The sequence below is a fragment of the Pseudorasbora parva genome, chromosome 8, assembly GCF_024679245.1.
Source record: "Pseudorasbora parva isolate DD20220531a chromosome 8, ASM2467924v1, whole genome shotgun sequence".
NCBI lineage: Eukaryota > Metazoa > Chordata > Actinopteri > Cypriniformes > Gobionidae > Pseudorasbora > Pseudorasbora parva.
Genome location: NC_090179.1, coordinates 36803167 through 36818039, shown reverse-complemented (window position 1 = coordinate 36818039; position 14873 = coordinate 36803167). Strand labels below are relative to the sequence as shown.

General features: G+C 39.6%; 1 long non-coding RNA gene across 1 annotated transcript in view; it reads left to right on the top strand.

Annotated features, from left to right (window-relative positions):
- LOC137084708 (uncharacterized) overlaps positions 1-10286 on the top strand; it is a 34405-nt gene extending 24119 nt beyond the window's left edge. The window contains exon 3 of the long non-coding RNA XR_010906783.1: positions 9693-10286. This is a non-coding gene — a long non-coding RNA (uncharacterized lncRNA). The remainder of the gene's footprint in view (positions 1-9692) is intronic.
- Positions 10287-14873: the final 4587 nt, after the last annotated feature.

Below are 14873 nucleotides of genomic sequence, written 5' to 3'. Positions count from 1 at the left end.
ATATATTTTAGAACAGTTGATTGAACACAATCTCATGGCCATTTGTAATTATTTTACATATGAATTCGTACTACAATCTCAATTTTAGCTTCGTCTTTGAACAGTCTTCTTACACCCAAGTGATGGGTTTGTTTAGGGGAGGACCTTCATGCTTACCTTTTTCTAATAATCATACATTTTTGTACAATTCACATTGTATGAATTCATACGTAATCGCCACCTTTTTCTCAGGAGATCAGGTTGGATGATTCACATTGAACAGACTTGTGGACTATTTGTGGGGTGTAACAGTCATGTGCTGCGCTGTGGATCTGAATGATGAAATGGCTCCATCAAAATAGAGCTCTTGAAGGAGAGGGAAGGGGGTTGGACTAAGAGGGCAGGTGTTCATTTGTACATAGTGAGTTTTTCCTCATCTAGAACCGTCTCAAAAGAGGTCAGCAGCAAATATGTGAAATTGGGCAATGGCTTGTGAGAATGAGTTGCTGATTGCTGCTACTTTCTTGTTAAAGTAGGTGATGAAGTTTACGGAGGAAAGTGATAACAGAAAGCAGCAGATGGGTTGATAGAGAAAAGATGAGAACACAGAGTTTGTGGAAAAAATACATCTTTAAAAGAGAGTTCTGGTTGAGACCTAGTTGAGATTTCCACTCACCATTCTTCTGTGTTCAATGATGTGTTATACAAAATAACAAAAGCAAATATTTCAGTGCATTTTCACACCATCACATTTACTCTTATGTCCTAGGCTATCATGTTTGTGTCTAAAGTTTGTTCCGGTCTGTCTGACTTTGCCAGGTTGTCTGTCACAACAGCCTAAATATGTTCAGTATTATGCTGTCAGAGTCTCAGCTTCAATAGCTGTGCATCTAATTTAGTATGCCAAGCATGCAGCTCCCTCAACCATTTGTTGACTTTACTCCTTAAATTTCCAGCAAATTTAGTTTGCTTGTCGTAATACTCAAGGTATTAGTCTATTATGTTGCTCTGTGAAATCTTATGTAATTGTCGAAAGTATTATAATCTTTTTTATTATTCACAGAAGATGTGTTTTGCTGTTATGTATTGTATCCTCCTAAGACACAGGAAAAAGACAGTTAAGTCAAGCTTTTTCCACTTGCGAAATATTGTTCGTATATCTGCCGATCCCTCAACTTTAAGGGTGCTTTCACACCTGCCTCATTTAGTTCGGTTGAATCGTACTAGAGTTCGTTTCCCTCTTTGGTGCGGTTCGTTTGGTCAGGTCTGAAAGCAGCAATCGCACTCGGGTGCGCACCAAAAGCGGACCAAACAAGCGTACCGAGACCTCCTTGAGGAGGTGGTCTCGGTACGATTTCAAACGAACTCTGGAGCGGTTTGTTTGTGGTGAGAACGTGATCCGACCTCCAACAGAACCAACTGCAAAAGTACTGATCATTTTTGGACTGAACCAGCTGCCGTAGCTGCGCTGACATTGTGTGCATGATATTATTACCTGATAGATCGTTGGCAATATTTTCGGAAGATGAGCATGTCAAGAGTTAATAATTAATGCACGCCTCCTCTTGAAGTGACGAGCGATGCGCGGTCGCCGTCTGCAGTGCATTAGAATGTTGTTTTCATGTCGCATCCGCGCTTCATTATAGAAATGTTTTGTTTGCATACTGTGGTAAATACACACCGTGTAGTAAATTATGGCCAGGGACAAAACTGGCCCGCGCGGTCGTCTCTCCATAGTGTTATTATAGTTTGCTGGCTTTGCCTCTTCTGTTGGCATTTTCCCACACGTAAATTCTGACCATTAGAAAAGCAGTTTAAGAAATACGCCATGGCCAATGAGTGATGTGGATGTTGTCACGTGCCTGCGTTTTGGTTCGTTTCAACTGGTTCGGACCAAAGCAATCAGTGTGGTGTGAAAAGGAACCAAAAAAGCTGAAAAATGCAACAATGTATTATTGTTTGCCCTTGGTTCGGACCAAATGAACCGAACTAGAGATGTGAAAGCACCCTAACTATGCTCAAACTGTCATTCACGCTTTCATAACCTTGAAATTAGACTACTGTAATGCCCTATGCACCATCTTACTAAGGCTAAACATCGCCTCCAAATGGTGCAAAACTCTGCTTTCCAAGCCCTAACACTTAATAAAATCTGTCCACATCACTCCCATCCTCAACCAACTTCACTGGCTTCCTGTGGCCAGCCGCATCCAGTTTAAACTGTTAGTTTTAGTCTACAAAGCCAGTCATGGCCCTGCACCACAATATCTTGCTGAGTAAGTTCAACAATATGTTACTGACCCTCAGATCCTGCAATGAAAATCTGCTTGTTGTACCCAAGTTTAAACACTCTACTATGGGAGGAAGGGCTTTTAGTTTTACTGGCCATAAATTATGGCAGTAAATAATTATCTTTCTCGCTTTCAAGTGATCTCACACCTGTTCATGTTAATTGATTGTATTACTTCTTTGTTGTTGTTGTCTATCTGGAGTTGTTTGTTGTACACCTGCTTGATGAAATGAAATAAGAGGTATAGGCAGAATCAATAATAATAATAATAATAACAATGGTTTTTTTTTTAATGTTTTTTCCTTTCTTTTTTTGATGATTCTCCTACAGGATATACCGGAATGAATTGATATACTATTTTACTTTATGCAATATGTGGGTAAAATATGGGTTTTCCCGTTCAATGCAATGTACACTATATTGCAAAAAATACCAAGACACCCCTTCAAATCATTCAATTGCATGTTGCTTCCATGGCCACAGGTCTATAAAATTAAAACTCATTGCCACCAAGTCCATTAGTGAAATTTCCTCTCTACTAAATATTCCACAGTCAACTGTTAGTAGTATTATAACAAATTGGAAGCAATTAGGAACATCAGCAACTCAGCCACGAAGTGGTAGGCCATGTAAAATTACTGAGTGGGGTCAGCACATGCTGAGGTGCACAGTGTGCAGAGGTCACCAACTTTCTGCAGAGTCAATACAGACCTCTAAACTTTGTGTGGCCTTCAGATTAACTCAGTGAATAGTGCGTGGAGAGCTTCATTGAATGAGTTTCCATGGTCGAGCAGCTGCATCCAAGCCTTACATCACCAAGTGCAATGCAAATGCACCAAGTATACCCAGGCCTTTAGTTTGGTGGAGGGGGGATTATGGTGTGGGCTTGTTTTTCAGGGTTTTTTCCTTAGTTCCAGTGAAATAAACTCTAAATGCTTCCGCATACCAATACATTTTGGGCAATTTCATGCTCCCAACTTTGTGGGAACAGTTTGGGGATGGCCCCTTCCTGTTCCAAAATGACTGGACACCAGTGCACAAATCAAGGATTATAAAGACATGGATGAGCGAGTCTGGTGTGGAGGAACTTGACTGGCCTGCACAGAGTCCTGACCTCAACCCAATAGAACACCTTTGGGATGAATAAAAGCGGAGACTGCGAGCCAGGCCTTCTCGTCCAACATCAGCACCTGACCTCACAAATGCGCTTCTAGAAGAATGGTCAAAAATTCCCATAAACATACCTTGTGGAAAGCCTTTCCCGAAGAGTTTAATCTGTTATAGGTGCAAAGGCTGGCTATATTAAACCCTATGGATGAAGAATGGGATGTCATTAAAGTTCCTGTGCATGTAAAGGCAGGCATCCCAAAACATTTGCCAATATAGTGTATCTATTCACTGTATCTAATTTGCATATTAATGTGTTCTTGGAGCAACATGTTATGGAAAAATGGGAGTAATTGTTGGCAACATTTTCATAATAATATGTAATATTTTATGGGAACATTGATATGTAATTTATTTCCCTATATATTCACTTGTGTCTCCCAAAATGCCTTGAACATGATTTAAGTCCTGGTGTCTGCTATTGAGGACATGTATCAAATCAATGCTCTCTTTTGTAACAGCAAGTCATATTACATAACATTTTCCTGAGATGTTGATTTAACAAATAATTAATTGAAAATTGGTCAGGTTTAAATTATAATTCAAAAATATTGTCATATTTTCATAAGAGTGCTAAATTAGATAATTCGGTCATTTTTAAAGACCAAGGAGAGGTTGTTGTCCTGGTGAAACATTAAAACAAATGGTATGAAAAGCCCTGAATGTGCTCTTTGCAGATTTAAAACTGTGACATGTATGTTGTCAAAGAAATTCACTAAAATGTAATGTACCTTGTATGAGGGAAGTAGCACCCAGGAGGGTATTACTGTGAGTTGTCAGTTGAGCAAAAGGTTAATGACACTGGTTCTGCTGGATCAGACTCCAATGTAGTATTCAACAGGACTCCAGCATACCACCTCGCCCTTTCTGCAGTGGTCGCAGCACTAATTCTGTTTGAAGCTTTACATTTACATTTACATTTAATCATTTAGCAGACGCTTTTATCCAAAGCGACTTACAAAAAAGGGGAGAGTAATAGAAGCAACGAAACAGACAAGGCCAACAACCTGTAAGAGCTGTAAGAAATCTCAATTAATTAGCACAGTACACCATTTTTTTTTTTTTTTTTTTAAATAGACATCTACAACAAAAACTCACGTACGCAAAATGCCGAACACTGGATTTTGATAGCTATGATAACAACCCATTAGGACTAAGGCTGTTGCCCCAGCTGTTGTCGTTAATGCAGATTCAGTGGCCCAATGGGTTGGTTTTGTATGGCATTCTAGCTAAACGCGCAGCAATAGCCATCTACAACAAAAACTCACGTACGCAAAATACAGTACACTGGATTTTGATAGTTATGATAACTATGTAACATACCCGCCTGAAAGCACAAATCCGGATGAGAGACGTAGATATGATCCAGGAGTGTGCGCTTTTTGGTCGTTGCTGTGGTGATCAGTAAGTGCTATTCTGTATTGGTCAAGTGCAATTGGAAAAGATGTGTCTTAAGATGTTTTTTAAAAATGGCTACAGACTCGGCAGCACGAATTGAGATCGGCAGGTCATTCCACCAGGTGGGAACGGTCCAGGAAAATGTCCGTGAGAGCGATTTCATGCCTCTTTGGGATGGAACCACGAGGCGCCGCTCGCTCGCAGAACGCAAGCTTCTGGAGGGTGTGTAAGTCTGAACAAGTGAGTTTAGGTATATTGGTGCAGAGCCAGTGGTTGTTTTGTAGGCAAGAACTAGTGCCTTGAATTTGATGCGAGCAGCCATTGGCAACCAGTGCAGTTTGATGAAGAGAGGCGTAACATGCGCTCTCTTTGGCTCATTAAAGACCACTCTCGCCGCTGCATTCTGGATCAGCTGCAAGGATTTGATAGTGCATGCTGGAAGCCCAGCCAGAAGAGCATTACAATAGTCCAGTCTGGAGAGAACAAGAGCTTGAACCAGGAGTTGTGCAGCCTGTTCTGATAGGAAGGGTCTAATCTTTCTAATGTTGTATAAAGCAAATCTGCAGGACCGGGCTGTTGCAGTAATGTGGTCAGTGAAGTTTAACTGGTCATCAATCAAAACTCCAAGGTTTCTGGCTGTCCTTGATGGAGATATGGTCGATGAACCAAGCTGAATGGAGAAATTTTGATGAAGGGCTGGGTTGGTTGAGAAAACAAGTAATTCTGTCTTTGCAAGATTGAGTTTAAGATGATGCTCTTTCATCCAGTCAGAAATGTCTGTCAGACAGGCAGCGATACGAACACTGACTGTAGGATCATCTGGTTGAAATGAGAAGTAGAGTTGAGTGTCATCAGCATAGCAGTGATAGGAGAAGCCGTGTTTCTGAATGACAGAACCTAATGATGACATGTAGATGGAGAAGAGAAGTGGTCCAAGGACTGAGCCCTGAGGAACCCCAGTAGCTAGATGATGTGACTTAGACACTACACCTCTCCATGACACCCTGTAGGACCTACCAGAGAGGTAAGACCTAAACCACTGGAGAGCACTTCCTGAGATCCAACAAAACTCACCCCCAACAAACTCACTCCCAACGTGGCAATGACCAAACAAATGCTAACTCAACAAATGCTAACTCCCACACACACCAAAACTAGTAATACACACCACTGCACTACACAGACACACTTATCCAACAACAAATGAACAAACAATCAAATGAGAAAAGTTACAAACACTTACAGAGTAGTTGTCTATCAGTCAATTAATTGCTCCTCTCTAGCCAAATGTTAAACACACGAGGCTTTTAATACCTCGCTGGCCACGCCCCCAACAAACTCACTCCCAACGTGGCAATGACTAAACAAATGCTAACTCAACAAATAATAACTCCCACAAACACCAAAACTAGTAATACACACCACTGCACTACACAGACACACTTATTCAACAACAAATGAACAAACAATCAAATGAGAAAAGTTACAAACACTTACAGAGTAGTTGTCTATCAGTCAATGAATTGCTCCTCTCTGCTTTAATGCATTTTGTCTGCATCAGGTCTGTCACTATCTGTAAGATCGACGTAGTTCTCCATTCACAGCAGCTTGCTGTCAGGTTGATTGTTCTCATGCTGTCAGTAGCAGTCATGTTGTGCCAGCGCTGAATTCTAATCCCGGCACTATGTGTGACTCATGTGCTTCTCTGAAGTTAGTAATAGATCAATAATTTCATCAGTTCTCTTTTCCTCTTAAAGCATGATGCAGCTAAGTGGTTAAAACTCTTAAATTGCCTTTTTAGAAGGGCTATCAAGACTTAAATTCAATAAAGGCATTGGTTGGATCTGTTAGTCACCAAATTAATGTTACACCCCAAGGCTTTACGTGAAAATGAGCAACAGCACTGCAATTCTCTTCTCTCAAGTCCTTTGTGGTTTAAGACTTAACTGGAAATAGCGGAGGACTTTGTTAGTCATGGTTATCGAAAAAGAACCTTTTTTTTTTAGGTTTTTCATATTTGTTTTATAATGGGAATGGGTGACACATATAATTACATAAAATATTTATTGATGTGTTGAATATTAAAAATGTATTAATTATTAAAATGAACATTAATTAATTTTATAACAATATTTTTTAACTTAAGCAATTAGGTATTTCTGTATGTTACCTTTTCCATTGTTTTATGTTTAATTTTTTACTGTTTGAATTTTGTTCAAATGTTTCAGTATACCAAGTTCCATTGTGACAATTTGTGTTCAGCAAAACAAAGAAATGTATACAGGTTGTGAACAACATGTTCAGTTCACAGTTTTCATTTTTGTGTGAATTATCACTTTAAGGTCCTCGAATGGGTTGTTGTTGGTCAGTTACAGAAATATCTGTCCACAAATAATCTATTAAAACCATTTCAGTCTGGATTTAGATCAGAACAGCACTGAGACAGCAAATTACCTTCAGCAGCATTTTATTTTTGTTAGACATTGGTGCTGCTTTTGACTCTGTATCGTATGTTATTCCATCCTCGAAAAGGATGTGTGGGTGGTTAGGCATCTCTGGTGTTGTGTTTGATTGATTTAAAGGGGACCTATGCCCCTTTTTACAAAATCTAATATAAGTCTCAGGTGTCCCCAGAATTAGTCTGTGCATTTTCAGCTCAAAATACCCCACAGATCATTTATTGTAACATGTTTTAAATGCCCATTTTTGAGTGGAAGGGGAAAAAAACATGCTGCTTTTGTGCATTTATCTTTAAATGCAAATGAGCTGACACTTTTCAAAATAGGGCAGAGCCTACAGCTCGTGCTTTGGATTCTGTGCCAAAAACTAAAACATTGGTTTGGTTTTGATAATCATCTCTATCGCTGTCACACTCATTTGGCATTGCAGTTCTTGATCATCATGAAAGGTGACTTGCTAATGTCCATGTAAAGGTTGACTCTGATAAAACACCCTCTGATGTTGATATATGAATACCAGAGATAATAAATCAGTTAAATTGACCCTTCACTCTGTGGTGTTCTGGTTCATAGGTTCACACACCTGGTTCACTGCAATCTAAACTAGCCCAAACATCTCAGGTAGCCCTTCGCTAGATTTTGTGGTCCTCAGCCTCGTGTCAAGTGGAGTAGGTCATACAATGCACATGATGATTATACCCCAAGCTCTGAGAAGAGCTTTAACGACACAAGCCTAGGATGGTCATATACCCCATCCCATTCTCTACCTGGACAGACCATCGGCCCAATCTCATGTCAACCTAGGGCGGTTGACAAGCCGGGCCTGCATAAAAAACCTGAAGACCTTGCACTGCGCACAACTTTGGCAGGAAGTCCAGATCTGCTGTCTCCTTCAGCATCTCATCCCCTACCAATCCCAAGAGAGCATTCCAGATAATAGAGGCTTTCACCTCTCAACACTTTGGTCTAGCAGACCACTCCTACCCCATCACCATCTTAAAGAGAGAAAGTACAAGCACCTGGCAGATCTCCCCCTTGAGTCATTTGATCACGTTAAGCCACTTGTGCCTGACAACACCCATCTACTTTACCCTTATTGAGCCAGTGAGAATGGGCCCCCCTGGAGGTCCGGCGGACAATAGAATAGGATGGATGCTTCAAGGACCTGCACACCTTACCCAGTGGGGACCATATACCCAGCAGTGTCTCTTTGCTAGCATCTCTTCCCAGACAACGGAGCTGATGCAGAATGTGGAGAAGCTCTGGAAGCTGATATGGTGGAGCTCCTAGAGGCCAAGACGAGGCGAGTACAGGGAGCAGGCGATAAGTGACATGTCTGTCAAGGGAGAGAAAGGCAGATCAGTGCGTCTCTCTCTTTAAGGTCTCGGGTAAGTCACACACCCTAGGGTCGACTTGACCAAAGAGGTTGTTGGGATTTCCAAGCGGGAAATTCCTCTGTTGGAGATTTTATGTCTCTTTATTTCAAGCATGATTAAACTGGGTTTGTGCCCATTTATACTTAATTTAAAAGTCCCGTTCTTCGCGTGTTTTCAAAGCTTTGATTATGTTTACAGTGTGCAATATAACACGAGTTCATGTTTCGCGTGTAAAAAAACAGTATTTTTCACACTATTTACTTATCTGTACACCGTTGTTTTCTGTCCTAAAAACGGCCTGATGATTTCATTGTTCTATGAAGTCCCTCCTTCAGAAATACGTAACGAGTTCTGATTGGGCCAGCACTTCCCGTGTTGTGATTGGACAGCAGCTTAGCGCACTTTGCCCAGAAAGGTCCCGTCTCTGACCATAACGGGGAGATGCAAGCGCTGAATGCGCGCTCTTCTCCACGTGGGAGAGCAACAAGACCACTCCCCCTATTTTGCGTGTTCTTGTGGGCGGAGGGTTAGTCAACAAACGGTTCTAGTGACGTCATTCCTGCAGGAAGTGCAGAGGTGTAGTCCAAACCGGCCGTTCACTGTAGGCTTGGAAAGGGAACTTCTGTTAAATAAAATATCTCGCTTGGCATTGAACTTTGAGCTTTATAATTTTACAGGTATTATTTATGCTCTAACAGCAACATTACACACTAACTAAAGTTTGAAAGATGGAATTGCGAAGAACAGGACCTTTAATACAGCAAACACACACTGCCTCTTATGAGGAAGTGACATTAGCCTACATGAAAGGGTAAGTCGTAAAACGATCATTCATTTGATAGGAGACACAACAGTAGAGAAGTTACACGTCTGTTTAAGAGCTTGGTCTTCCTATGGCCCTTGTTTTCACATTCTTTCAAGCCACAAACAAAGTCTTATCTGATGGTAACTGAGATTTTTCCTACTCTTTTGGGGGAAGATTCATTACTAAGCATAAAGCATTACGTTTCTGATTTGTTTCAGATGTTACACCTCTCTTCTGGGAGTTGTACTTCGCTTCAGGGAACATGCGATTGCAGTCAGTAGTGACATCAGAAGCATGTTCCACCAGGTTCAGCTCTTACCAGAAGACAGGCCACTCCTCTGGTTCATCTGGAGGGACATGAAACGTGACAACTCCCCTGATGACTTTGAGTGGCTGGTCCTGCCATTTGGCACTCAAATGGTGCTCACCGTGTTGCGCCATTTTCACTCTCCAAATGCATGCGAGAGATCATTGCGAGCCAGGAGAAGGAGCCAGGAATTCAGTGGAGGGCTGTTTTTATGTGGATAACTGCCTTCAGAGTGTACACAGCGCAGATGAAGCCAAGGAGCTGGTGGATCGGCTCAGGGAAGTGCTAGCATTGTCACATGTCTGTCCTGTCTTGTGTGCACATGTGGGTTTTGTCATTCTGAGCATGTGCTCATGTAATCGTCTGATCCCTCCCTCCTTGTTATCTGATTAGTGTTTGATTTCTCCCACCTATTCCCTCTTGATTTCTTCCCCTTATAAGCTCCTTGTGTTTGTCAGTGTGCGTCGTATCCTTGTCTTGTCTATGTCTCCAGGTTCCCTGTATGGTATGTCTTCAGTTCATCTTTTTGATTATGTATTTTGCCCCCTCGTGGGTTTTGTTTTCTGTTTCTGTAAAGTATATTTATAAATATTTTATTAAATATTTTATAAATATTTTAATAAATATTTTATTTCTGCACTTGAGTCCTTGCACCATTTCCTTTGTGTGTTCCCGACCGTGACAAGCATCTGGAGGGTTTGAGATCAGACAGTGGGTCTGCAACATACCTGACGTCCTCAGACACCTACCTGCAGAGGCGAGGTCTGACAGCATGGAGTGATGGCTTTCGCATGATGAACCTGGGCCCTTGGGCCCTCCATCTCTTTCTGTTATAATTTCAGGTGAGGATTAACTGACGAAGATATTGCTGAAAAATTGAGTAACTTGATCAGTCCTGATAAAAGTATTGAGACAGAAGAGAGCAAATGCTGTAAGCAGCTCAGCTCTGAAGCCCTGACTTCAAAGAAATTTGCAAAGCTTATTAAGAAAATGGTTACCTAGGGTTTTGATTCTGATTGGAAAGTTAAACAGCAATTTGACTGGTTACAAAGAAAGACAGAACCAGAAAAATTTACATTTCTAGCGGTTTGTGCTTGTAACGTAGTTCAGTATGCCTCAGAGCTCCCTCATGAGAGGACTCAAGATTGGTGGTGTGCCTCGCAGGTGGCACTCATTCTCAAAGTTTCGCTCGCTCCTCCCACGTCTCTTGCTCGCCAACCTCACCACAGTGCTTATTCATGGATTTGTAAAATTGATGGGGTGCCTTTAACCCCCAAAGGAAAAATCCTAGAAGTAACTGAGGGATAGTACAATTTGATAACCAATTGGTATGTTTTGGAATTGCAATTGAATTGTCGTATCTGCTCCTGAGCTTTCTTCTCACTGTCCAAGTGGTTGCCACTTTAGGAAATAATAATGCCTCAGGTTGACTGATAGTGAATTTTACCGATAATGTCCCACGCTGGCTGATAACCAATTAATCAACTGATAGTTTTTAAAGTAGATACTGAATGAAAACAAACATAACACATAAACTAAGAGCTGGATTTTATTACAAAAATGACAACAACAACAAAAAAACATTACTGTACCATAAAAATGAACAGTATCTTTTATATATATAAAAAACAATAAAATGGGAATGGAGTCGGAGTGGGGGAAACAGTCCATTCCCCCACACTGGAAATACATGGTGTTAATAGCCTATATGTAGAATCACTTCTGCCGCTCGACAGAGCAAGAGCTCAGAAAAACTGAGCCATATTGGGTCAGATTGTTCGGACAGTATCTATGATTGAACAAACAACTCAAAGCAATGACCAGAGGTGTCATTTTCTTTTCAAAATGCATGCTGCTCGTCTGCTCTCCTAAATAGGTGTATGACAACTAGACGTTTTGTGTTCCTAAACTTAAAGGATTTAAAGTATGCATATATTTTACGGTTTAAAATTATTATAAATCTTGTCTTTTGTTGTGAAATTGATTTTTTTCTGAAAATGCTGTGTGCAATGCAAATTTAATAGCGTTTGTTTATTGTTTGGGGTAAACATGGAATGTCAAACGTTAAATTACCGCACTACCACTTTAATGAACATTTGTCAAAAGCCTAAAATCCAGTTATGATGAGCTTTCTAGCATCAATGACACAGAATTATATAAAGTTTAGTCTAGTCAAGTCATCTTGCGTGCATGTCACTTTATCTGTTTATTTATTTTTCTTGTTAGTACAGCCATACACGAATGAGTTCAGCATTTACATTATACAATGCAAATTTGGAGTTGACATGTCAGTGTCAATATTATTCAAATTACTGACAGTAGTGACTTTTTTTGTTGTTGCTTTTTTGTAGCACCCTCTTCATCAAAAGATGAGTGATTTATGAAGTGGGTTATTATTTTGTGTAATATTTGGGTCAATATCGCTACAAAGTGCCTTTTGTGTCCTCATCAGAATTGCTCAGTCATCATGAACATGATGCAAAATAATGAAATTCTGAGGTTTTATCATAAATGGTCAAACATTTTCACACATACAATGATAGGTCTCTTGAAATGTGTTTTTCTCAATTCATACCATTGTATTTGGATGTTTGTGATTTCGAGATGTCCTACACGCTGCTCAGCTGACTTCAGTGAGTGTAAAAAGTGATTAAATGACATATTAAACGCCTCTTTAAGAAACGAACTCAGTGACGTCCCCTCCCCCATTTTGTCTTTCTTCAGTGGATAATCTCTATTGGACACACAGTAATAATCTACGCTTATATTTCCTAATTTTCATCATATTGTGTTTTGTAGCTGCATGTTGCCAAGCTTAACATGTCCGCCCTGTCACTGTAAAATGTTAAGTAATATAAAAACTTTTCACAAATTAATATATTTTAAACGGTGCACAATCAGCTTCAACAGTGAATCACTTTGCTAACTGCAGGGACACCCTACCATGTGTTCATTGTCACCCTGTCACCAAGCCTTCCATGACAGTGGACATGGTTCATGACAGGGAGGATATGTGCAGTTTTTGCCACATTTAGATTTTTTTTTTCACATATTGCAACAGTTATAATACACATATCATAACAGTAGATTCTGTACATGAGTGGATGTGAACCTTTTTGCCAATATCGCTGGTGTTTTGATGGTGATGATGATAATTTTATGCCTTTTCAAACCTTTTTCATATGTAATAAAAGATTGATATGGATTTCATTGACAGCTTGAAAAAATACAGCCCTAACAATGTAAATGAATAAGACTAGGCAAATTAACTGGACCAATTAAAGGGAAAAATGTAAGAGAACGGTTTGATTTGTTTAGAATATTTTTTTTTGAGATATAGGAATTGTTGTGATGCTGACCCAGAGAGAAGAAGAAAGTACCTTGATAAAGAAAGGGAAAAATGAACAAAAAAGACAGAGAGAGCTGATGGTCCACAAAGCATCAGTAAGCAACCATGATCAAGGCCATTTGGCTGCTTTAATTGGGATAAAAAAAAACTAAAACGTTGATCAAATAAAATAATAGACTCATATGATTATATTAATAATAATAAAATAATGTATTTCCTGGGTGATAGAGAACAGTTATATCAGCAGCTCTGCAGCGGCTGGCTGGATTGTGCGTCCACAAAGCATCAGTGATCAATCGTGATCATGGCCATTTGACTGCTTTAATTATGATAAAATTCTCTAAAACACCAATCATGTAACAGAACATAATCCTAATAGATGCACAATAATAAATGAATGCAATTCGCCAGAGCTCGCAAGGCCCAAAGCCAGGCACAAAACACAAAATCTGGCAAAAATCAATGGTTGCCGGACTGCCAGGAATCAGACTGCCAGCTGTTTTTTTACAGAAATTTGTTTTTTTACAGCAACCATCTTCCTCAAAAGGTGATTTATGAAGTGGGCTATTATTTAGTGTAATATGCAGCAGCAGCATGCATTTTGAAGAGAAAATAATAATAATAATAATAATAATACATTTTATTTAAAGGCGCCTTTCTCAGCACTGAAGGACACCGTGCAAAAATACAATAATACATAAAGATATTATTGACAAAAAAACAGTAAAGATATAAATAAGAATATAAATAAGTAGATAACAAAAGAACAACTGAAAAGCAAAAAATGTATAATGAAGTGTCGTACATGTACTGTGTCAAACATGAGCTCAGCCCTTCCCATAGACTTTTGAATGTTTTGTACATTAATAATCTCATCCTTTCAGTGACTATTTAATAGCTCACCATGAATAACTGCCTTGATAAATTGAGTGCATTTTTGACGCTGGTCGAGTTCCATGACAAGTGGCAGTTTTGTTAAATAAACTTTTTCCATTGCATTTAATGAAATATTTTTAATCTTTACAAAAATGCCAGCATCATGTAGTGCAAATGTTTAATTGTAGTGGACGTATTGCAATTTGCAGTGGCTTTCAGAATTGACGAACAGCCGTCTGTTTATTCATCAGAATAAAACTTCAGATCTGTTTTTTTTTTTTATTAGAGGTGCAGAACGGTACACAGCAACTTTGCGGTATTGCACCAAGCAAAAATCAGTCGAATCATTACAATAAGTAAAGATAGCCCGTATAACAAGGTTATACATGTGTTCGTTGGAAAAGCTTGATTTCCCCCACGGCATGAAAGGATATGACGTAAAATGTTAAAATGTCATGTAAATGTTAAAAAAATTAACAATGAACAAAATTTTATTACCTCAGTTAATGTTACAAGTAGACTCATATTGTTAAGTGTTACCACTTCATAGCTATAATTATAAACAGTCATGCTTAACGATGACCATCTTTAAATATCGACAGAAAAGCCATGGCATTGAAATTAGACGCATTCACAGATCAGGCATAACATATACTCTCGCACACGGTATATGTTCTTAGTATTTATTCAGAGCAACAGCTCATTCCGCACACACGTGTAACACTCCATCATATTTTATTCTCTGATATCCCTGCTTCCTGTTCAATATGCAACCCCCAAAGCCTTATGGGTAATGTAGTATGAAACACATACCAATGCAGTCCCCCTTTTACTGCCAAAAAGGCCCTGACCTGTCGGATTGTTGAA